At 42.4% G+C, this 20,078-nt stretch overlaps 1 long non-coding RNA gene across 1 annotated transcript; it reads left to right on the forward strand.

Moving 5' to 3' along the window:
- Window positions 1-497: 497 nt before the first annotated feature.
- On the forward strand, window positions 498-19,963 carry LOC116408259. The gene is made up of 3 exons (XR_004220822.1): window positions 498-570; window positions 18,955-18,992; window positions 19,749-19,963. It is a non-coding gene; the product is annotated as an uncharacterized LOC116408259 (long non-coding RNA).
- Window positions 19,964-20,078: the final 115 nt, after the last annotated feature.

Here is a 20,078-nt window from a genome sequence, read left to right on the forward strand (position 1 = left end):
TCTTGCCAGTGACTGATGTGTTTTTGAGAAGAGAGTGCTCTGGATCTGGATCCATTTATCCATTTACTACGTGTGGGGATGGGGGGTTCAAACCCACTGGTGTTTCATGCAGTAATTGATCCCTTTCCCTCCAGGTACCTCCAAGGCCTGGTTCTGGGGTGCATAATAGGCTTGTAGGGCAGAACTGGGGCAGAAGGGTGGCCCAGCAGAGACGAGTAGAAATAATAGCAGCTGGGAGGCTTATTCCAATATCCGGCAGGGAACGGCAGGTGTAGGGAGTCGGATGTATCCAACATTCCGAAAGCTGATAGTAACGCTGAAAGGTCATTCCCTGCCCGGGATGATTTATATCCAGAATATTCTGTGATGGTGGAAATGGTATTTGTGTATCTGGGATACAAGTATACAGAGAGGCACCTCATTCAGGTAATGGGTGATGCAAAGGGTTAATAGTGGCCTGCTCCTGATTGGCTGTGCCTGTTATTCCTCCTCCTCTGACAGAATTTAGGGGGAGAAGATCCAGATGTGCAGGAGCAGCAGGGAGAGCAGAGCCGGACACAGCAGAGAAAGGTGAGTGTGGGAGACGCACAGACCAACAGATATTGCCCCCCCATCTCCATATTTCTTTTTGTCTTTATTTCCTTTTCTGCAATTTGATTTCTCCCAAGAACTGCCCCCTTGGGTATCTAGCCCTCCGCTGCCTGTATATGGCAAAGTACTGCGCAACAGCCCTCAGCCCCATAGCGCCCCCATGCTTCCATACCCACTGAGGTGCCCAATCTCTCTCATCCGGGCTAAAATCCCACACTGTTTAGTTAATGCCCGGTGCAGCCAACAGGTGGCAGTTATCAGTCCTGAGCCCGCAGCCTGTGCCCATATTACCCCCATCTCCTGGGAAGCTGCCGCCATAACAAGGCATGATGATGATGATGATGATGATGATGATACTTTATAAGCTGCACTTTACCCTGCAACCCTTAAGTGGATTATTCCCATAAAACTTCCTATAATTTCAACAAAGCTTCCTTTTTTACAGTTTCCATTTTTAACAAAAAGTTTAAATTTGCAGGGTGATATATAGAACATATATGTAATACAGGCTGATATATGGAACATAAATGTAATACAGGCTGATATATGGAACATAAATGTAATACAGGCTGATATATGGAACATAAATGTAATACAGGCTGATATATGGAACATAAATTTAATACAGGCTGATATATGGAACATATATGTAGTTCAGGCTGATATAATGAACATATATGTAATACAGGCTGATATATGGAACATATATGTAATACAGGCTGATATATGGAACATATATGTAATACAGGCTGATATATGGAACATATATGTAATACAGGCTGATATATGGAACATAAATGTAATACAGGCTGATATATGGAACATAAATGTAATACAGGCTGATATATGGAACATAAATGTAATACAGGCTGATATATGGAACATATATGTAATACAGGCTGATATATGGAACATATATGTAATACAGGCTGATATATGGAACATATATGTAGTTCAGGCTGATATAATGAACATATATGTAAAACAGGCTGATATATGGAACATATATGTAATACAGGCTGATATATGGAACATATATGTAATAAAGGGCGATAAATGGAACATATATGTAATTCAGGCTGATATAATGAACATATATGTAATACAGGCTGAAATATGGAACATATATGTAATAAAGGGTGATAAATGGAACATATATGTAATTCAGGCTGATATATGGAACATAAATGTAATAAAGGGCGATATATGGAACATAAATGTAATTCAGGCTGATATATGGAACATATATGTAAAACAGGCTGATATATGGAACATATATGTAAAACAGGCTGATATATGGAACATAAATGTAATACAGGCTGATATATGGAACATAAATGTAATACAGGCTGATATATGGAACATATATGTAATACAGGCTGATATATGGAACATATATGTAATACAGGCTGATATATGGAACATCATTGTAATACAGGCTGATATATGGAACATAAATGTAATACAGGCTGATATATGGAACATAAATGTAATACAGGCTGATATATGGAACATATATGTAATACAGGCTAATATATGGAACATATATGTAATACAGGCTGATATATGGAACATATATGTATTACAGGCTGATATATGGAACATATATGTAATACAGACTGATATATGAAACATATATGTAGTTCAGGCTGATATAATGAACATATATGTAATACAGGCTGATATATGGAACATATATGTAATACAGGCTGATATATGGAACATATATATAATAAAGGGCGATATATGGAACATATATGTAATAAAGGGTGATATATAGAACATATATGTAATAAAGGGCGATATATGAAGCATATATGTAATACAGGCTGAAATATGGAACATATATATAAAAAAGGGCGATATATGGAACATATATGTAATAAAGGGCGATATATGGAACATATATATAATACAGGCTGAAAAATAGAACATATATGTAATAATGGCTGATATATGGAACATATATGTAATACAGGCTGATATATGGAACATAAATGTAATACAGGCTGATATATGGAACATATATGTAGTTCAGGCTGATATAATGAACATATATGTAATACAGGCTGATATATGGAACATATACGTAATAAAGGGCAATATATTGAACATATATGTAATACAGGCTGATATATGGAACATATATGTAATACAGGCTGATATATGGAACATATACGTAATAAAGGGCAATATATGGAACATATATGTAATACAGGCTGATATATGGAACATATACGTAATAAAGGGCAATATATTGAACATATATGTAATACAGGCTGATATATGGAACATATATGTAATACAGGCTGATATATGGAACATATACGTAATACAGGCTGATATATGGAACATATATGTAGTTCAGGCTGATATAATGAACATATATGTAATACAGGCTGATATATGGAACATATATGTAGTTCAGGCTGATATAATGAACATATATGAAATACAGGCTGATATATGGAACATATATGTAATACAGGCTGAAATATGGAACATATATGTAATAAAGGGCAATATATATAACATATATATGTAAGACAGGCTGATATATGGAACATATATGTAATACAGGCTGATATATGGAACATAAATGTAATACAGGCTGATATGTGGAACATATATGTAATACAGGCTGATATATGGAACATATATGTAGTTCAGGCTGATATAATGAACATATATGTAATAAAGGCTGATATAGGGAACATATATGTAATACAGGCTGAAATATGGAACATATATGTAATAAAGGGCGATATATAGAACATATATGTAATACAGGCTGAAATATGGAACATATATGTAATAAAGGGCGATATATAGAACAAATATGTAATTAAGGCTGATATATGGAACATATATGCAGTAAAGGGTTATATGTGGAATATATATGTAATACAGCCTGATATACGTAACATATATGTAGTTCAGACTGATATAATGAACATATATGTAATACACGCTGATATATGGAACATATATATAATAAAGGGTGATATAATGAACATATATGTAATAAAGGGCGATATATGAAGCATATATGTAATACAGGCTGATATATGGAACATATATGTAATACAGGCTGATATATGGAACATACATGTAATACAGGCTGATATATGGAACATATATGTAATACAGGCTGATATATGGAACATATATGTAATACAGGCTGATATATGGAACGTATATATAATAAAGGGCGATATATGGAACATATATGTAATAAAGGGTGATATATAGAACATATATGTAATAAAGGGCGATATATGAAGCATATATGTAATACAGGCTGAAATATGGAACATATATGTAATAAAGGGCGATATATGGAACATATATATAATACAGGCTTAAAAATAGAACATATATGTAATAATGGCCGATATATGGAACATATATGTAATAAAGGCTGATATGTGGAACATATATGTAATACAGGCTGATATATGGAACATATATGTAATAATGGGCAATATATTGAACATATATGTAATACAGGCTGATATATGGAACACATATGTAATAAAGGGCGATAAATGGAGCATATTTGTAATACAGGCTGATATATGGAACATATACGTAGTAAAGGGCAATATATGGAACATATATGTAATACAGGCTGATATATGGAACATAAGTAATAAAGGCTGAGATATGGAACATATATGTAATAAAGGGTGATATGTAGAACATATATGTAATAAAGGGCAATATATGAAACAAATATGGAGTTAAGGCTGATATATAGAACATATATGGAGTTAAGGCTGATTTATGGAACGTATATGTAATAAAGGGCGATATACAAAACATATATGTAATACAGGCTGATAAATGAAATATATATGTAAAAAAGGGTGATATATTGAACATATATTTAAAAAAGGGTGATATATTGAACATGTATGTAATAAAGGGCGATTTATGGAACATATATGTAATAAAGGCTGATATATGGAACATATATGTGATAAAGGGTGATATATGAAACATATATGTAATACAGGCTGATATATGGAACATATATGTAATAAAGGGTGATATATGGAACATATATGTAATAAAGGGCAATATATGGAACATATATGTAATACAGGCTGATATATGGAACATATATGTGATAAAGGAACCACCCTTATATGGAACATATATGTAATAAAGGGTGATATATGGAACAATTATGTAATAAAGGGTGATATATGGAACATATTTGTAATAAAGGGCGATATATGGAACATATATGTAATACAGGCTGATATATGGAACATATATGTGATAAAGGAACCACCCTTATATGGAACATATATGTAATACAGGCTGATATATGGAACATATATGTAAAAAAAGGGTGATATTTGGAACATATATGTAATAAAGGGCGATATATGAAACATATATGTAATACAGGCTGATATATGGAACATATATGTAATAAAGGGTGATATATGGAACATATATGTAATAAAGGGCAATATATGGAACATATATGTAATACAGGCTGATATATGGAACATATATGTGATAAAGGAACCACCCTTATATGGAACATATATGTAATAAAGGGTGATATATGGAACAATTATGTAATAAAGGGTGATATATGGAACATATTTGTAATAAAGGGTGATATATGGAACATATATGTAATAAAGGGTGATATATGGAACATATTTGTAATAAAGGGTGATATATGGAACAATTATGTAATAAAGGGTGATATATGGAACATATTTGTAATAAAGGGTGATATATGGAACATATATGTAATAAAGGGTGATATATGGAACAATTATGTAATAAAGGGTGATATATGGAACATATATGTAATACAGGCTGATATATGGAACATATACGTAGTAAAGAGTGATATATGGAACATATACGTAGTAAAGAGTGATATATGGAACATATAGGTAATAAAGGGTGATATATGGAACATATATGTAATACAGGCTGATAAATGGAACATATATGTAATAAAGGGTGATATATGGAACATATATGTTATAAAGGCTGATATATGGAGCATATACGTAATAAAGGGTGATAAATGGAACATATACGTAATAAAGGGCGATGTATGAAACATATACTGTATGTAATGCAGGCTGATATATGGAACATATATGTAATAAAGATATATGGAACATATATGAAATTAAGGGTGATATATGGAACATATATGTAATACAGGCTGATATATGGAACATATATCTATTAATGGGCGATATATGTTAAATATATGTAATACAAGCTGATATATGGAACAAATATGGAACAAAGGGTGATATATGGAACATATATGTAATAAAGGGTGATATATGGAACATATATGTAATACAGGCTGATATATGTAACATATATGTAATAAAGGGTGAAATATGGAACATATATGTAATACAGGCTGATATATGGAACATATATGTAATAAAGGGTGATATGTAGAACATATATGTAATAAAGGGCGATATATGGAACATATATGTAATACAGGCTGATATATGGAACATATATGTAATACAGGCTGATATATGGAACAAATACGTATTAAAGGGTGATATATGGAACATATACGTAAGAAAGGGTGATAAATGGAACATATACGTAGTAAAGGGCGATATATGGAACATATATGTAATAAAGATATATGGAACATATATGAAATAAAGGGCGACATATGGAACATATATGTAATACAGGCTGATATATGGAACATATATGCAATACAGGCTGATATATGGAACAAATATGAAACAAAGGGCCCAATTCACTAAAGTGCGATAAAACGTGCGCTATTTATAGTGTGCGGTAAAATTTTTATCGCGTCTTAATTTTCGCGACTTTTCGCACGATTCAATATAAGCATACTCGTGCTATTTTACGCGCGGTATTTCATGCGATATTCTTGTCGCGATAAATAGAGTGCACGGTATTTTCCACATGCACGCTATTTATCGCATGCGCTAATTGTCGCGGCATTACACACGCGACAATCGGCAGCATAGAACTGGCGACATTTTGCCCTGGGAGAAAAGTAAGAAAAAAAACAAGTGTTAGAGATAATAAAATGGGGGGGGGGGGGGGTATTTAAGAATATTTAGCCAAATACTTAGGGGTCCGTTTGCTAAAGTGGCTTAAATTAAGTGGGAGATTTTAAACACAGAATAAATGGCAAATATGTTATGGGCACTTTATTAAATGGGGACAAATATAATATTGCAATTATTCTGGCAACAAAACATTGGATTGGCAGTTATCCCACTTGCCAGAAAATACGCTGCGTACTAATTAGCGCAAGTTTTACTATTCAGCAAAATGGGCTAAAGGCTAAATTGTTGGCAGAATATTTGCAAACATGTAACCCATATAGCATATTGATGTGTTACTGATAAATGTAAGGGTGTAGGGGAAACTACATGAAAGTATAGAATACCATGAATGAAGGCAAAATAATTAGACATTACTCAGTTCAAAAGTAGAAAACTAAAAACTTTTACTTAATAGAATAAAATAAAAAAGGGGGGAAGAAAAAACTTAGGGCTTGCTGCCCTTGAGTTCTCTAATGTCCCTCTTGAGTTGTTCCACTTCCCCCCCAGAGCTGGGCCAGCTCGGCCTTCATGTTGGCCAGGTCCTCCTGCTCGGATGGCCCCTCGTGCGCAGGAGAACCTGGCACCCAGCGCTTGGCCTGGGGGGAGTCCGGGGCCTGGAGGGAGAACTCAAGGGCCTGGGGGGAGTCCGGGGCCTGGGGGGAGAACTCAAGGGCCTGGGGGGAGAACTCAAGGGCCTGGGGGGAGTCCGGGGCCTGGGGGGAGTCTGAGGCCTGGGGGGAAACTGGGGGAGGAAAGAAGGGGGCGGGGTGTCTGGGGCCTCGGGGGCATATTCGTTCTCGGGGGCCTCTTCAGCCTCTTGGGCCGATGGTCCTGGGGCCTCTGGGGCCAGTTCCTGGGCCTCTGGGGCCAGTTGTAGGGCCTCTGGGGCCAATTCCTGGGCCTCTGGGGCTGGTAGTCGGGCCTCTGTGGCCGGTAGTCGGGCCTCGGGGGCCGGTGGAGGTTGGGCCTCGGGGGGCGGTAGTCGTGCCTCTGGGGCCGGTAGTCGGGCCTCGGGGGCTGGTGGAGGTCGGGCCTCGGGGGCCGGAGGTCGGGCCTCTGGGGCTGGAGGTCGGGCCTCGGGGGCCGGTGGAGGTTGGGCCTCGGGGGCTGGAGGTCGGGCCACGGGGGCCGGAAGAGCCTGCTGTGTCTCGCGAGCCTGGAGGGCCTGGGGAGGAGGCGCCAGCTGAAGTTCTGCGAAATAGTATTGCAAGATGTTATTTTGTGTAATATATTATACATATATATACATTCATACACCATCAGAAATAACGGGGCCCCTCACAACAAATTTTTTGGGCCCCCCTCCTCCCAGGCCCCCAATGGCCCCTCCCCCTGTGAACCCTCACATCAATACAAAGGACACACAGACATTGTTAGCCAGGGCCCCCCCTAAAGCATTCGTGGCCCTTCCCCAAATGACTCCCACTATGGGCCGCTCCCTGCTGCTTCCCCCCTGCTTTAAACTCATTTATGTATTTGAAAATAGATGTGTGTATATATATATATGTGTGTGTGTGTGTGTGTGTGTGTATATATATATGTGTGTGTGTGTGTGTATGTATGTATATATATATATGTGTGTGTGTGTGTGTGTGTATATATATATATGTGTGTGTGTGTGTGTGTGTGTGTGTGTGTGTGTGTGTGTGTGTATATATATATATACAATAGGAAGTGCTGGGAAGCTGCACACCATAAGGAACAATAATACCCTGTGGCAAAACCAAACCCAGACAGGCATGGGGTGACGGCACACACAGGATTCTCACAAGGAGTCACAAAGATGGGAAATAATATTCAGAGGTTTATTGTGACCAACGTTTCAGTTCCTCACTGGCATTATGGTTGAACATGATGGACGTATGTCTTTTTTCAACCCAACTTACTATGTTACTATGTTACTTTCATCATCCCTGACATTTCTAACATTTGTAACTTTAGTTCAAATTACTTGCTAAATCTTTTACTGAACGTATACTGCATACCTCCCAACATTTGAAAAATGAAAAGAGGGACAAAAAGACTTTTTTTATTTTTTGGTCACGCCCCCTTTGTGGCCACACCCCAATTGCCACACCCCATTTTAAAAATAGTTAAAATAGTGCCCACGATGGCCCAATAGACAGCACCCCATAGAAAGTACCCTCCATACACAATGCCCCCATAGAAAGTGCCCCCATACACAGTGCCCCCATACACAGTAGCCCCTCCTTACACAGTGCCCCCCATACACAGTGCCCCCAATACACAGTAGCCCTCCTTACACAGTGCCCCCCCATACACAGTGCCCCCCATACACAGTGCCCCCCATACACAGTAGCCCTCCTTACACAGTGCCCCCCCATACACAGTGCCCCCCATACACAGTGCCCCCCATACACAGTAGCCCTCCTTACACAGTGCCCCCCATACACAGTAGCCCTCCTTACACAGTGCCCCCCATACACAGTGCCCCCATACACAGTGCCCCCCCATACACAGTGCCCCCCATACACAGTGCCCCCATACACAGTAGCCCTCCTTACACAGTGCCCCCCCATACACAGTAGCCCTTCATACACAGTGCCCCCCATACACAGTGCCCCCATACACAGTGCCCCCCCATACACAGTAGCCCTCCTTACACAGTGTCCCCCCATACACAGTGCCCCCATACACAGTAGCCCTCCTTACACAGAGCCCCCCATACACTGAGCCCCCCCATACACAGAGCCCCCCATACACAGTGCCCCCATACAGTGCCCCCCATACACAGTACCCCCCCAATTGCCCCCATAGTGAGTACCTCATACATAGCGGCCCCCATTGCTGCCCCCATAGACTTCTTGGGCTCCTGCTTCTTATTGGGCTCCTCGTAAGGCGGCGACAGGTCTTTTTATAAGGTTGCGCCCGTGCGTACATGTGACGTCACACATACGCACGGGTGCAACCTTATAAAAGGACCTGTCGCCGCCGTACGAGGAGCCCAATAAGAAGCAGGAGCCCAAGAAGAAGGAGCCGGAGCGTGTCCCGCTGGCCTGAATAGTTTAATGAATGTTCTGCATTTCCGTAATGCGCGACATTCATTGAACAATCCGGGACAGCGAGACGCGCTGTAAAAACCGGGACTGTCCCGCGAAAAGCAGGACAGTTGGGGGGTATGATACTGTAAAAGCATAATAAAGTACAATAATTACCTTCTCTCATTTCAGCGACCAGTTCTGGGCTCCTGCGCTTCAGGTCGGACCACAGACGCCGGAGCTGGCGGGGGTCCACATCAAGGGCAAACCCGGCGAGCAAACCTTCTCTTAGCTCGCCCAGGATTGCCCTCTTCCTCTCGTGGACCCCTAAGTCCCCCAGCGGCGGGTCGTCATATCCTGAACGCAGGAGCACGCTGATAATATAGCGCCTCCCCTGGTAGCAGATCAGAAACCCCAGGCATGGTCCTCTCTGTAGTGTGGCTGCAGGCTCAATGACACAAAATGGCCCCAAGCGGGGAAATTAACACATGCGGTAAAACGAGCGCGAGAAATACTGCATGCGAAAATGGCGACTTATCGCACGCAATAATACTATGGTGAATCATGCGCTAATTTTCGCGTCTTTTCTTACCGCAAAAAAGCGTGCGATAATTTTTATCGCACTTTAGTGAATCAGGCCCAAAGGGTGATATATGGAACATATATGTAATAAAGGGCGATGTATGGAACATATGTAATACAGGCTGATATATGGAACATATAATAATACAGGCTGATATATGGAACATATATGTAATAAAGGGTAATATATGGAACATATATGTAATAAAGGGTGATATATGAAACATATAATAATACAGGCTGATATATGGAACAAATATGTAATAAAGGGCGATATATTAAACATATATGTAATACAGGCTGAGATATGGAACATATATGTAATAAAGAGTGATATATGGAACATATATGTAATAAAGGGTGATATATGGAACATATATGTAATAAAGGGCGATATATGGAACATATATATAATACAGGCTGATATAATGAACATATATGTAATAAAGGGCGATATATGGAACATATATGTAATACAGGCTGATATAATGAACATATATGTAATAAAGGGTGATATATGGAACATATATGTAATAAAGGGTGATATATGGAACATAAATGTAATAAAGGGTGATATATGGAACATATATGTAAAAAAGGCTGATATATGGAACATATATGTAATACAGGCTGATATATGGAACATATATGTAATAAAGGGCGATATATGGAACATATATGTAATACAGGCTGATATAATGAACATATATGTAATAAAGGGCGATATATGGAACATATATGTAATAAAGGGCGACATATGGAACATATATGTAATACAGGCTGATATATGAAACATATATGTAATAAAGGGTGATATATGGAACATATATGTAATACAGGCTGATATATGGAAGATATATGTAATACAGGCTGATATAATGAACATATATGTAATAAAGGGTGATATATGGAATATATATGTAATAAAGGGTGATATAATGAACATATACGTAATAAAGGGTGATAAATGGAACATAAATGGAACATATACGTAGTAAAGGGCGATATATGGAACATATATGTAATAAAGGCTGATATATGGAACATATATGTAATAAAGGGTGATTTATGGAATATATATGTAATAAAGGGTGATATATAGAACATATATGTAATACAGGCTGATATATGGAACATATACGTAATAAAGGGTGATAAATGGAACATATACGTAATAAAGGGTGATAAATGGAACATATATGTAATAAAGGGTGATATATGAAACATATATGTAATACAGGCTGATAAATTGAACATATATGTAATAAAGGGTGATTTATGGAACATATATGTAATAAAGGGTGATATATAGAACATATATGTAATAAAGGGTGATATATAGAACATATATGTAATAAAGGGTGATATAATGAACATATATGTAATAAAGGGTGAAATATGGAACATACATGTAATACAGGCTGATAAATTGAACATATATGTAATAAAGGGTGATTTATGGAACATATATGTAATAAAGGGTGATATATAGAACATATATGTAATAAAGGGTGATATATAGAACATATATGTAATAAAGGGTGATATATAGAACATATATGTAATAAAGGGTGATATAATGAACATATATGTAATAAAGGGTGATTTATGGAACATATATGTAATAAAGGGTGATATATGGAACATATATGTAATAAAGGGTGATATATGGAACATATATATGAAATACAGGCTGACATTTGGGATATGTGTAATACAGACTGATCATTAAGAATAGAAGGAAAAGACCAGGGGAAATGGAGTGTGGGAGTCCCTGGATTCGTATTGGGAAGGCTGGGAGGCTGCTGGCTGTGCCGGGCAGGAATGTTACTGGAATTTCTTCTAAACTTTATCTGATTTGTTTTATTTATATCCCAGACCTGCCGGGGAGAACTGATAGCGGCAATAGAACCCAGTGCAGCAACGATTCCCCTCCCCTGTTTCCTCTAAACTTCTAATTGCCCCAAATATCCCTCCCCTGTTTCCCCTCAGCTTCTAATTGCCCCAAATATCCCTCTCCTGTTTCCCCTCAGCTTCCTATTGCCCCAAATATCCCTCCCCTGTTTCCCCTAAGCTTCTAATTGCCCCAAATATCCCTCTCCTGTTTCCCCTCAGCTTCCTATTGCCCCAAATATCCCTCCCCTGTTTCCTCTAAACTTCTAATTGCCCCAAATATCCCTCCCCTGTTTCCCCTCAGCTTCCTATTGCCCCAAATATCCCTCCCCTGTTTCCCCTAAGCTTCTAATTGCCCCAAATATCCCTCTCCTGTTTCCCCTCAGCTTCTAATTGCCCCAAATATCCCTCCCCTGTTTCCCCTCAGCTTCTAATTGCCCCAAATATCCCTCTCCTGTTTCCCCTCAGCTTCTAATTGCCCCAAATATCCCTCTCCTGTTTCCCCTCAGCTTCTAATTGCCCCAAATATCCCTCCCCTGTTTCCCCTCAGCTTCTAATTGCCCCAAATATCCCTCTCCTGTTTCCCCTCAGCTTCCTATTGCCCCAAATATCCCTCTCCTGTTTCCTCTCAGCTTCTAATTGCCCCAAATATCCCTCCCCTGTTTCCCCTCAGCTTCTAATTGCCCCAAATATCCCTCTCCTGTTTCCCCTCAGCTTCCTATTGCCCCAAATATCCCTCTCCTGTTTCCCCTCAGCTTCTAATTGCCTCAAATATCCCTCCCCTGTTTCCCCTCAGCTTCCTATTGCCCCAAATATCCCTCCCCTGTTTCCCCTCAGCTTCTAATTGCCTCAAATATCCCTCCCCTGTTTCCCCTAAGCTTCTAATTGCCCCAAATATCCCTCTCCTGTTTCCCCTAAGCTTCTAATTGCCTCAAATATCCCTCCCCTGTTTCCCCTAAGCTTCTAATTGCCCCAAATATCCCTCCCCTGTTTCCCCTCAGCTTCTAATTGCCCCAAATATCCCTCCCCTGTTTCCCCTCAGCTTCTAATTGCCCCAAATATCCCTCTCCTGTTTCCCCTAAGCTTCTAATTGCCCCAAATATCCCTCCCCTGTTTCCCCTCAGCTTCTAATTGCCCCAAATATCCCTCCCCTGTTTCCCCTCAGCTTCTAATTGCCCCAAATATCCCTCTCCTGTTTCCCCTCAGCTTCTAATTGCCCTAAATATCCCTCTCCTGTTTCCCCTAAGCTTCTAATTGCCCCAAATATCCCTCTCCTGTTTCCCCTCAGCTTCTAATTGCCCCAAATATCCCTCTCCTGTTTCCCCTAAGCTTCTAATTGCCCTAAATATTCCTCTCCTGTTTCCCCTCAGCTTCTAATTGCCCCAAATATCCCTCCCCTGTTTCCTCTAAACTTCTAATTGCCCCAAATATCCCTCCCCTGTTTCCCCTAAGCTTCTAATTGCCCCAAATATCCCTCTCCTTTTTCCCCTCAGCTTCTAATTGCCCCAAATATCCCTCTCCTGTTTCCCCTCAGCTTCTAATTGCCCCAAATATCCCTCCCCTGTTTCCTCTAAACTTCTAATTGCCCTAAATATCCCTCTCCTGTTTCCCCTCAGCTTCTAATTGCCCCAAATGTCCCTCTCCTGTTTCCCCTCAGCTTCTAATTGCCCCAAATATCCCTCTCCTGTTTCCCCTCAGCTTCCTATTGCCCCAAATATCCCTCTCCTGTTTCCCCTAAGCTTCTAATTGCCCCAAATATCCCTCCCCTGTTTCCCCTCAGCTTCTAATTGCCCCAAATATCCCTCTCCTGTTTCCCCTAAGCTTCTAATTGCCCCAAATATCCCTCTCCTGTTTCCCCTCAGCTTCTAATTGCCCCAAATATCCCTCTCCTGTTTCCCCTAAGCTTCTAATTGCCTCAAATATCCCTCCCCTGTTTCCCCTAAGCTTCTAATTGCCCCAAATATCCCTCCCCTGTTTCCCCTCAGCTTCTAATTGCCCCAAATATCCCTCCCCTGTTTCCCCTAAGCTTCTAATTGCCCCAAATATCCCTCTCCTGTTTCCCCTAAGCTTCTAATTGCCTCAAATATCCCTCCCCTGTTTCCCCTAAGCTTCTAATTGCCCCAAATATCCCTCCCCTGTTTCCCCTCAGCTTCTAATTGCCCCAAATATCCCTCCCCTGTTTCCTCTAAACTTCTAATTGCCCCAAATGTCCCTCTCCTGTTTCCCCTAAGCTTCTAATTGCCCCAAATATCTCTCCCCTGTTTCCCCTCAGCTTCTAATTGCCTCAAATATCCCTCCCCTGTTTCCCCTAAGCTTCTAATTGCCCCAAATATCCCTCCCCTGTTTCCCCTCAGCTTCTAATTGCCCCAAATATCCCTCCCCTGTTTCCCCTAAGCTTCTAATTGCCTCAAATATCCCTCCCCTGTTTCCCCTAAGCTTCTAATTGCCCCAAATATCCCTCCCCTGTTTCCTCTCAGCTTCTAATTGCCCCAAATATCCCTCCCCTGTTTCCTCTAAACTTCTAATTGCCCCAAATGTCCCTCTCCTGTTTCCCCTCAGCTTCCTATTGCCCCAAATATCCCTCTCCTGTTTCCCCTAAGCTTCTAATTGCCCCAAATATCCCTCCCCTTTTTCCCCTCAGCTTCTAATTGCCCCAAATATCCCTCCCCTGTTTCCCCTAAGCTTCTAATTGCCTCAAATATCCCTCCCCTGTTTCCCCTAAGCTTCTAATTGCCCCAAATATCCCTCCCCTGTTTCCCCTCAGCTTCTAATTGCCCCAAATATCCCTCTCCTGTTTCCCCTAAGCTTCTAATTGCCCCAAATATCCCTCCCCTGTTTCCCCTCAGCTTCCTATTGCCCCAAATATCCCTCTCCTGTTTCCCCTAAGCTTCTAATTGCCCCAAATATCCCTCCCCTTTTTCCCCTCAGCTTCTAATTGCCCCAAATATCCCTCCCCTGTTTCCCCTAAGCTTCTAATTGCCTCAAATATCCCTCCCCTGTTTCCCCTCAGCTTCTAATTGCCCCAAATATCCCTCCCCTGTTTCCTCTAAACTTCTAATTGCCCCAAATGTCCCTCTCCTGTTTCCCCTCAGCTTCCTATTGCCCCAAATATCCCTCTCCTGTTTCCCCTCAGCTTCCTATTGCCCCAAATATCCCTCTCCTGTTTCCCCTAAGCTTCTAATTGCCCCAAATATCCCTCTCCTGTTTCCCCTCAGCTTCTAATTGCCCCAAATATCCCTCCCCTGTTTCCCCTCAGCTTCTAATTGCCCCAAATATCCCTCCCCTGTTTCCCCTCAGCTTCTAATTGCCCCAAATATCCCTCTCCTGTTTCCCCTAAGCTTATAATTGCCCCAAATATCCCTCCCCTGTTTCCCCTCAGCTTCTAATTGCCCCAAATATCCCTCTCCTGTTTCCCCTCAGCTTCTAATTGCCCCAAATATCCGTCTCCTGTTTCCCCTCAGCTTCTAATTGCCCCAAATATCCCTCCCCTGTTTCCCCTAAGCTTCTAATTGCCCCAAATATCCCTCCCCTGTTTCCCCTCAGCTTCTAATTGCCCCAAATATCCCTCTCCTGTTTCCCCTCAGCTTCTAATTGCCCCAAATATCCCTCTCCTGTTTCCCCTCAGCTTCCTATTGCCCCAAATATCCCTCCCCTGTTTCCCCTAAGCTTCTAATTGCCCCAAATATCCCTCCCCTGTTTCCCCTCAGCTTCTAATTGCCCCAAATATCCCTCTCCTGTTTCCCCTCAGCTTCTAATTGCCCCAAATATCCCTCTCCTGTTTCCCCTCAGCTTCCTATTGCCCCAAATATCCCTCCCCTGTTTCCCCTAAGCTTCTAATTGCCCCAAATATCCCTCCCCTGTTTCCCCTCAGCTTCTAATTGCCCCAAATATCCCTCTCCTGTTTCCCCTCAGCTTCCTATTGCCCCAAATATCCCTCTCCTGTTTCCCCTAAGCTTCTAATTGCCCCAAATATCCCTCTCCTGTTTCCCCTCAGCTTCTAATTGCCCCAAATATCCCTCTCCTGTTTCCCCTCAGCTTCCTATTGCCCCAAATATCCCTCTCCTGTTTCCCCTCAGCTTCTAATTGCCCCAAATATCCCTCCCCTGTTTCCCCATAGCTTCTAATTGCCCCAAATATCCCTCTCCTGTTTCCCCTCAGCTTCTAATTGCCCCAAATATCCCTCCCCTGTTTCTCCTCAGCTTCTAATTGCCCCAAATATCCCTCTCCTGTTTCCTCTCAGCTTCTAATTGCCCCAAATATCCCTCTCCTGTTTCCTCTCAGCTTCCTATTGCCCCAAATATCCCTCCCCTGTTTCCCCATAGCTTCTAATTGCCCCAAATATCCCTCTCCTGTTTCCCCTCAGCTTCTAATTGCCCCAAATATCCCTCCCCTGTTTCTCCTCAGCTTCTAATTGCCCCAAATATCCCTCCCCTGTTTCTCCTAAGCTTCTAATTGCCCCAAATATCCCTCTCCTGTTTCCTCTCAGCTTCTAATTGCCCCAAATATCCCTCTCCTGTTTCCTCTCAGCTTCCTATTGCCCCAAATATCCCTCCCCTGTTTCCCCTAAGCTTCTAATTGCCCCAAATATCCCTCTCCTGTTTCCCCTCAGCTTCTAATTGCCCCAAATATCCCTCTCCTGTTTCCCCTCAGCTTCCTATTGCCCCAAATATCCCTCTCCTGTTTCCCCTCAGCTTCTAATTGCCCCAAATATCCCTCCCCTGTTTCCCCTTAGCTTCTAATTGCCCCAAATATCCCTCTCCTGTTTCCCCTCAGCTTCTAATTGCCCCAAATATCCCTCCCCTGTTTCTCCTCAGCTTCTAATTGCCCCAAATATCCCTCTCCTGTTTCCTCTCAGCTTCTAATTGCCCCAAATATCCCTCTCCTGTTTCCTCTCAGCTTCCTATTGCCCCAAATATCCCTCCCCTGTTTCCCCTAAGCTTCTAATTGCCCCAAATATCCCTCTCCTGTTTCCCCTCAGCTTCTAATTGCCCCAAATATCCCTCCCCTGTTTCCTCTCAGCTTCTAATTGCCCCAAATATCCCTCTCCTGTTTCCTCTCAGCTTCTAATTGCCCCAAATATCCCTCTCCTGTTTCCTCTCAGCTTCCTATTGCCCCAAATATCCCTCCCCTGTTTCCCCTCAGCTTCTAATTGCCCCAAATATCCCTCTCCTGTTTCCCCTCAGCTTCTAATTGCCCCAAATATCCCTCTCCTGTTTCCTCTCAGCTTCTAATTGCCCCAAATATTCCAAACACCCCTCATTGTTCTTCTCTGTTCCCAGTACTCACCCCCAATTCCCTTCTCTATGACACCCCCATGTATTTGGGGTGAGGGAGGAAACCCACACAGACACGGGGGAACATTCTTTGCTACCCACGGAGCCACCGTGCTGCCGTACAGAGGGCATTAGAAGTGTCGTTATATGGAAGTGCCCTGGCTTTGTGGCCCCTATTGTGGCCCTATTGAGGCTTAGTGTCCAGCCTCTCTTTCTCAGCTGGGCCCTTGTGATGTTGTGTAGAGAAAGGGAGTGTTGTTGTGTAACTACTCCTCTCAGCTGCACATCAGGCAGGTTTTTTGCAAACAGCCCCAGGGTTCTACGCACAAGAAGACTGAGAAAATAAATCCCAGGCAAAGCTCAGCCTGGCACAACTGGGGGGACAACAGGCTGTAGGTTGCACCCCTAAGGCTACCAGCAAGCCCCCCCCCCCCCGCAAGTGGGATGGTTCAGGGAGCAATATGCTAAGCTGGAATCCCTTCAGTACTGCGGCCCCTACACTAAGGCAGCAGAGCCTGTAAAGTAGAATACTCCCAGCTGTCTCTCCTGGTTGGAGCCAAGAAGCTGCTCTTTCTAATTAAAGCTGTGACTGTCTCAGAGCTATAACATATATCCCGCACTTACTAATCCTCGCTCACTGGGTCCCTGCTCCCCACTTCTGGGGCCTTCTGGCTCACTGGAACCTCCACCTGCTTCAACAGATGCAGCCAAAGAGGAAGCTCCACCCCCCGCTAAACTCTATATTACAGTGTGGCAGGAAGTGGTCATAAGCCTATGGGCCAATGATACACAATATGCTAATAGCATCTGCCCAGTAACAGTGAATAAGGAAGTGTAGGGGACTATAGGGGCATATTTACCCTCTTGGGGGGGATACTGACCCAGCCAGGTACCCCGACGTAGCAACAATAGAGGGGAATACTAAGTAGGTTTCCAAGCAACAGGGGAAGCCAATGGGTTATCATCAGTACCCTCAGCTCCCACAGGTAGAACCTGCCACCCTGGGGCAATTCTGAAGGAATTCCCTCTACCCTATAATCTGGGGTCTCTGCAATGGGGGGCCCCGGGAGTTACCCCCAAGGTTACCAAACTATATGAATAAATGCACATGGCTGGGGCTGCACTAATTGGAGTTAATTAGCTACTGATTACTGTGTTATCTAGAAGGGATCACATGATCCAGTAGCCCCAATCCAACACCAGTTACCCAGTGCCCATTTGCCTCGTCCGGTCATTCTTGGGGCCCCTGCCCCTGATTAGCCTTCACCGGGGGCCCCCCCCAGCTCTCAAGCAAATCACGCCCCAAAGTCTGGGGGCAAATAGGCCACTCCCTTTCTAATATTCCCTTTGGCCAAAGTCACATGGGGCACCTTGAACATCTGTGTTGGGGAAATGCATTATGGGGCATATTGGCCTGCTATGGGTTTCTGGGGCTCCGGCTAAAGATGGGGTTCTGGGAATCACTCCCGTTGTATTTTATGCATTGGATCTGAAATTCTGTTGTGTCTCCCCCAGGTCTGCGACGTAGAAACACTGAAAGGCAACAGCAACAGGTGTGTAAATGGCACTGGGGGGCAATAAATGTCAGCTGGGGGGGACATAGCTCAGGGGTGACCTGAACCACCCAGCATTTCCCAACACTACTCACATTGCAAGGGATTATGTACTGTACCCCCTACTGTAAATGATAAGGATATTAGCAGTCACTGAGGGGTTCTGTGCCCCCCATATAAAGGCACAAGGCTGCAGGCTGAGTTATACAGGGAACTCTGAGTATCACTCATGTATTATAAGGGATAATGTACCCCCTACTGTAAATGATAAGGATATTAGCAGTCACTGAGGGGTTCTGTGCCCCCCATATAAAGGCACAAGGCTGCAGGCTGAGTTATACAGGGAACTCTGAGTATCACTCATGTATTATAAGGGATAATGTACCCCCTACTGTAAATGATAAGGATATTAGCAGTCACTGAGGGGTTCTGTGCCCCCCATATAAAGGCACAAGGCTGCAGGCTGAGTTATACAGGGAACTCTGAGTATCACTCATGTATTATAAGGGATAATGTACCCCCTACTGTAAATGATAAGGATATTAGCAGTCACTGAGGGGTTCTGTGCCCCCCATATAAAGGCACAAGGCTGCAGGCTGAGTTATACAGGGAACTCTGAGTATCACTCATGTATTATAAGGGATAATGTACCCCCTACTGTAAATGATAAGGATATTAGCAGTCACTGAGGGGTTCTGTGCCCCCCATATAAGTTATTCTCCCTATGGAATAATGAATATGGGTTTTCCCCCCCAGAATATTACAAGGATCAGACGACTGTGGGGCTCCGCGCTGCAGGAACTGGAACAGAACAAGCAGATCTGGAAATGATCCGCACACTGGAATTCCTTTCTATTTTCTTTCTTCTCTTCCCTCCAATCTCCCCAGAGAGAGTTTCCCACCCCAGAGATCCAGCTGATCCGCAGCCCAAGGCAGAGCTGCACGGCCGGCCCATCCTCACCCCCAAATCTGCTCAGGTACAAGGGCTCTCTATCCGTTATCCTGGGAACGACAGGCTGGGGGTTCATTCTTGGGACTGAGTATGGGATAGCTGGGGGTTCACTCTCAGAGAGATAGAAGGGCCCC

Source organism: Xenopus tropicalis, chromosome 1 (genome assembly GCF_000004195.4).
Source record: "Xenopus tropicalis strain Nigerian chromosome 1, UCB_Xtro_10.0, whole genome shotgun sequence".
Taxonomy (NCBI): Eukaryota; Metazoa; Chordata; class Amphibia; order Anura; family Pipidae; genus Xenopus; species Xenopus tropicalis.